The sequence below is a fragment of the Phytophthora infestans genome, genomic scaffold (genome assembly GCF_000142945.1).
Source record: "Phytophthora infestans T30-4 supercont1.60 genomic scaffold, whole genome shotgun sequence".
Taxonomy (NCBI): Eukaryota; Oomycota; class Peronosporomycetes; order Peronosporales; family Peronosporaceae; genus Phytophthora; species Phytophthora infestans.
In genome coordinates, this window is record NW_003303699.1 from 650875 (window position 1) to 657059 (window position 6185).

Consider the following 6185-nt stretch of genomic DNA (forward strand, 5'->3'; position numbering starts at 1 on the left):
TGCCCCCGGTGGCAATCCCCGCAAATAACGTAAAGATTATCCCCTAAACCGCCGGCTTCAGTACCCGGCTTTCAGTTTACTGACGCGAATTAACATGATTTGCAGCCCACGACTGCCCCCGGTGGCATACGTAAAAAAGTATCCCTAACCGCCGGCTTCAGCTACCCGGCTTCAGTTACTGACGCGAAATAACATGATTTGAGCTGTGCAGCAGCACCCATTCTGGATACTGCTATCCCAGTATTAAACTAGGGCGAAGCGAAGGCTGGGATAGTTTAAAAACGAAAATGTATTGTTTTCTTACTTTTTTTAAAAAAATGCAAATTGTGCGTGTAGCGAAACGCTAAATTTAAGTCCGGAAGAGAGTGGAGAAAGCTTGGGAGTAGGGGCCCCCAAAACGCACGCTTAAACCTATTAGGCGAAGTGAGTTGCGGCGACATAACTAGCGCAGTGTGCTTTGAGAATTTCGACGATGGACAAAAACCAAGCGAAAAACTGGGCGCTTACCGCGCGTGTGAGCCGGAAACTTCTTGGCAGAGGGTAATTTTTGGGGAGGGGGTTTTTTTTTTGGGGTTTTTCGTACGAGCTCAGGAATCAAATAGTAAATTTTATCTCCAAAATAGTAAAGTTGTCTATAGGAACGCATGACTGGTTCGGGTATTTCTTCAAACAATCTTTTTTTTTCCTGTTCGGAAAGTAAAACAGTATCCAGCTGCGAACGCCCGACAAAGAACATCTTGTCAGAATCAGTGTGAAGCAGTATTCGCCCACAGGCCGCGCAAGCCCAAACCGAAGTCGCTTCAGGGCGAAGCGAAGGCTGGGATAGTTTAAAAAAAAACGAAAATGTATTGTTTTCTTACTTTTTTTTATAAGAAAATGCAAAATTGTCGTGTACGAAACGCTAAGTTTAAAGCCCGGAAAGAGGTGAGAACGTATGGGATGGCGCCAAACCACCGTACCAATTACGGAGTAGGTCGGCGCGATCGATCGCAGGTTCGTGTAGAATCTCCGATGCAAAAACCAACTGAAACATACCGTCACGCGGGTTGGCATGACATCTTTTGCAAAGTGGTATTTTTTCGTGGTCTCGTACGAGCTCAGGAATCAAATAGTAAATTTTATCTCCAAAATAGTAAAGTTGTCTATAGGAACGCATGACTGGTTCGGGTATTTCTTCAAACAATCGTTTTTTTTCCTGTTCGGAAAGTAAAACAGTATCCAGCTGCGAACGCCCGACAAAGAACATCTTGTCAGAATCAGTGTGAAGCAGTATTCGCCCACAGGCCGCGCAAGCCCAAACCGAAGTCGCTTCAGGGCGAAGCGAAGGCTGGGATAGTTTAAAAAAAACGAAAATGTATTGTTTTCTTACTTTTTTTTATAAGAAAATGCAAAATTGTCGTGTACGAAACGCTAAGTTTAAAGCCCGGAAAGAGGTGAGAACGTATGGGATGGCGCCAAACCACTGTACCAATTACGGAGTAGGTCGGCGCGATCGATCGCAGGTTCGTGTAGAATCTCCGATGCAAAACCAACTGAAACATACCGTCACGCGGGTTGGCATGACATCTTTTGCAAAGTGGTATTCTTACGTGGTCTCGTACGAGCTCAGGAATCAAATAGTAAATTTTATCTCCAAAATAGTAAAGTTGTCTATAGGAACGCATGACTGGTTCGGGTATTTCTTCAAACAATCGTTTTTTTTCCTGTTCGGAAAGTAAAACAGTATCCAGCTGCGAACGCCCGACAAAGAACATCTTGTCAGAATCAGTGTGAAGCAGTATTCGCCCACAGGCCGCGCAAGCCCAAACCGAAGTCGCTTCAGGGCGAAGCGAAGGCTGGGATAGTTTAAAAAAACGAAAATGTATTGTTTTCTTACTTTTTTTTTAAAAAATGCAAAATTGTCGTGTACGAAACGCTAAGTTTAAAGCCCGGAAAGAGGTGAGAACGTATGGGATGGCGCCAAACCACCGTACCAATTACGGAGTAGGTCGGCGCGATCGATCGCAGGTTCGTGTAGAATCTCCGATGCAAAACCAACTGAAACATACCGTCACGCGGGTTGGCATGACATCTTTTGCAAAGTGGTATTTTTTCGTGGTCTCGTACGAGCTCAGGAATCAAATAGCAAATTTTATCTCCAAAATAGTAAAGTTGTCTATAGGAACGCATGACTGGTTCGGGTATTTCTTCAAACAATCGTTTTTTTTCCTGTTCGGAAAGTAAAACAGTATCCAGCTGCGAACGCCCGACAAAGAACATCTTGTCAGAATCAGTGTGAAGCAGTATTCGCCCACAGGCCGCGCAAGCCCAAACCGAAGTCGCTTCAGGGCGAAGCGAAGGCTGGGATAGTTTAAAAAAAACGAAAATGTATTGTTTTCTTACTTTTTTTTTTAAAAAAATGCAAAATTGTCGTGTACGAAACGCTAAGTTTAAAGCCCGGAAAGAGGTGAGAACGTATGGGATGGCGCCAAACCACCGTACCAATTACGGAGTAGGTCGGCGCGATCGATCGCAGGTTCGTGTAGAATCTCCGATGCAAAACCAACTGAAACATACCGTCACGCGGGTTGGCATGACATCTTTTGCGAAGTGGTATTTTTTCGTGGTCTCGTACGAGCTCAGGAATCAAATAGTAAATTTTATCTCCAAAATAGTAAAGTTGTCTATAGGAACGCATGACTGGTTCGGGTATTTCTTCAAACAATCGTTTTTTTTCCTGTTCGGAAAGTAAAACAGTATCCAGCTGCGAACGCCCGACAAAGAACATCTTGTCAGAATCAGTGTGAAGCAGTATTCGCCCACAGGCCGCGCAAGCCCAAACCGAAGTCGCTTCAGGGCGAAGCGAAGGCTGGGATAGTTTAAAAAAACGAAAATGTATTGTTTTCTTACTTTTTTTTATAAGAAAATGCAAAATTGTCGTGTACGAAACGCTAAGTTTAAAGCCCGGAAAGAGGTGAGAACGTATGGGATGGCGCCAAACCACCGTACCAATTACGGAGTAGGTCGGCGCGATCGATCGCAGGTTCGTGTAGAATCTCCGATGCAGGACCAACTGAAACATACCGTCACGCGGGTTGGCATGACATCTTTTGCAAAGTGGTATTTTTTCGTGGTCTCGTACGAGCTCAGGAATCAAATAGTAAATTTTATCTCCAAAATAGTAAAGTTGTCTATAGGAACGCATGACTGGTTCGGGTATTTCTTCAAACAATCGTTTTTTTTCCTGTTCGGAAAGTAAAACAGTATCCAGCTGCGAACGCCCGACAAAGAACATCTTGTCAGAATCAGTGTGAAGCAGTATTCGCCCACAGGCCGCGCAAGCCCAAACCGAAGTCGCTTCAGGGCGAAGCGAAGGCTGGGATAGTTTAAAAAAAACGAAAATGTATTGTTTTCTTACTTTTTTTTATAAGAAAATGCAAAATTGTCGTGTACGAAACGCTAAGTTTAAAGCCCGGAAAGAGGTGAGAAGGTATGGAATGGGGCCCAAAACCCGCCTTTACACATTTTCGCGGAATGAGTTGCGGCGCCATCCCTTCGCAGGTTTGTTTTAGAAATTCTCCGATGGCAGGAACCAACGGAAAACATACGGTCACGCGGGTTGGCAGGCATGACTTCTCTAGCAGAGTGGTATTTTTTCGTGGTCTCGTACGAGCTCAGGAATCAAATAGTAAATTTTATCTCCAAAATAGTAAAGTTGTCTATAGGAACGCATGACTGGTTCGGGTATTTCTTCAAACAATCGTTTTTTTTCCTGTTCGGAAAGTAAAACAGTATCCAGCTGCGAACGCCCGACAAAGAACATCTTGTCAGAATCAGTGTGAAGCAGTATTCGCCCACAGGCCGCGCAAGCCCAAACCGAAGTCGCTTCAGGGCGAAGCGAAGGCTGGGATAGTTTAAAAAAAACGAAAATGTATTGTTTTCTTACTTTTTTTTATAAGAAAATGCAAAATTGTCGTGTACGAAACGCTAAGTTTAAAGCCCGGAAAGAGGTGAGAACGTATGGGATGGCGCCAAACCACCGTACCAATTACGGAGTAGGTCGGCGCGATCGATCGCAGGTTCGTGTAGAATCTCCGATGCAAAACCAACTGAAACATACCGTCACGCGGGTTGGCATGACATCTTTTGCAAAGTGGTATTTTTTCGTGGTCTCGTACGAGCTCAGGAATCAAATAGTAAATTTTATCTCCAAAATAGTAAAGTTGTCTATAGGAACGCATGACTGGTTCGGGTATTTCTTCAAACAATCGTTTTTTTTCCTGTTCGGAAAGTAAAACAGTATCCAGCTGCGAACGCCCGACAAAGAACATCTTGTCAGAATCAGTGTGAAGCAGTATTCGCCCACAGGCCGCGCAAGCCCAAACCGAAGTCGCTTCAGGGCGAAGCGAAGGCTGGGATAGTTTAAAAAAAACGAAAATGTATTGTTTTCTTACTTTTTTTTTTAAAAGAAAATGCAAAATTGTCGTGTACGACACGCTAAGTTTAACGCCCCGGAAAGAGGTGAGAACGTATGGGATGGCGCCAAACCACCGTACCAATTACGGAGTAGGTCGGCGCGATCGATCGCAGGTTCGTGTAGAATCTCCGATGCAAAACCAACTGAAACATACCGTCACGCGGGTTGGCATGACATCTTTTGCAAAGTGGTATTCTTTCGTGGTCTCGTACGAGCTCAGGAATCAAATAGTAAATTTTATCTCCAAAATAGTAAAGTTGTCTATAGGAACGCATGACTGGTTCGGGTATTTCTTCAAACAATCGTTTTTTTTCCTGTTCGGAAAGTAAAACAGTATCCAGCTGCGAACGCCCGACAAAGAACATCTTGTCAGAATCAGTGTAAAGCAGTATTCGCCCACAGGCCGCGCAAGCCCAAACCGAAGTCGCTTCAGGGCGAAGCGAAGGCTGGGATAGTTTAAAAAAAACGAAAATGTATTGTTTTCTTACTTTTTTTTTTAAAAAATGCAAAATTGTCGTGTACGAAACGCTAAGTTTAAAGCCCGGAAAGAGGTGAGAACGTATGGGATGGCGCCAAACCACTGTACCAATTACGGAGTAGGTCGGCGCGATCGATCGCAGGTTCGTGTAGAATCTCCGATGCAAAACCAACTGAAACATACCGTCACGCGGGTTGGCATGACCTCTTTCGTGGCTGCTAGATATTCCGCGTTCTCAAGGGTTTACGTGGATTCCACAGGCTTTGTGTCCATAATCATTCATGGTCGATAGCGTTCCATTTCTGGAACCCTCGCCAATGGGTGATCTTCCGAGCTTTTCTGTCACCTGTGTGCCGCGCCCCCCTGTGGTGGCTCCATCTACCGCGTTATCGCGCTATCGTGCAATCACAATGTGGTCATGCTGTCTATGCTATCGTGGCTGCATAGTATATATGTTTTGCCAATGTTATCGCGTTCTACGATGGTTCCGTGTTCCGAGGTGTACAATCTTGGTCTCCAGAAGCGTTTCCCCGCGATTTTGTGGCTGGTCGGCCGTTCGGGTAAACGTGTTTTAGTGAAGTATCGTCCTCAGTGGCTCGGCAATCTCAGGTTCTACAGTGCTATCGTGCTCAGTGGCTCGGTGATTTCCCGTGGCTGCTTGTTCTCCCATGTTTTAGTGGCTGTCTCATCGTCCATGCTATCGTGCTATCTCTTGGTGTCGCGGTTGGTCTGTCGTCCAAGCTTTCGTTATCTACAGTAGTATCGCGCTCCCCAGTGAGCTCCGGTTCTACCCTGGTATCGTGTTTCAATACTCGACAACCTCCCGTTAATGGTCTTCCGCGGCTTCATGTTTGGTCGGTCGACTGTGCTCCGTGTTCTACCGTGGTGCTACGGGAGAATTACTGTCCATGCACTCTTACCGTTACGTGCTCTACAGTGCCTTCGAAGTAGCGTGCTCTTCCTTAGCCGTGCATTTCAGCATGCTGGGGTGTCTATGTATTTAAGTTCCTTTCCGTGCCCGTACGCTCCCGTCATATTCTTGTCCTTCTGTCCTTTTCATGGATATGTGCCCTAAAGCAGACATCACTGCTGGAAGGTCAATTTAAGCGTTGTTACAGAATGAGTGTGGACTCCTTTGAGCGTCTGTTGATGTTAATTCGGCCGTCTATATCGCGCGATGAGCTCCAGTCTTCTCGGCGTACTGCTACAGATCCAATCTCGCCGGAGAACATGCTGCAAATGACGATGCTT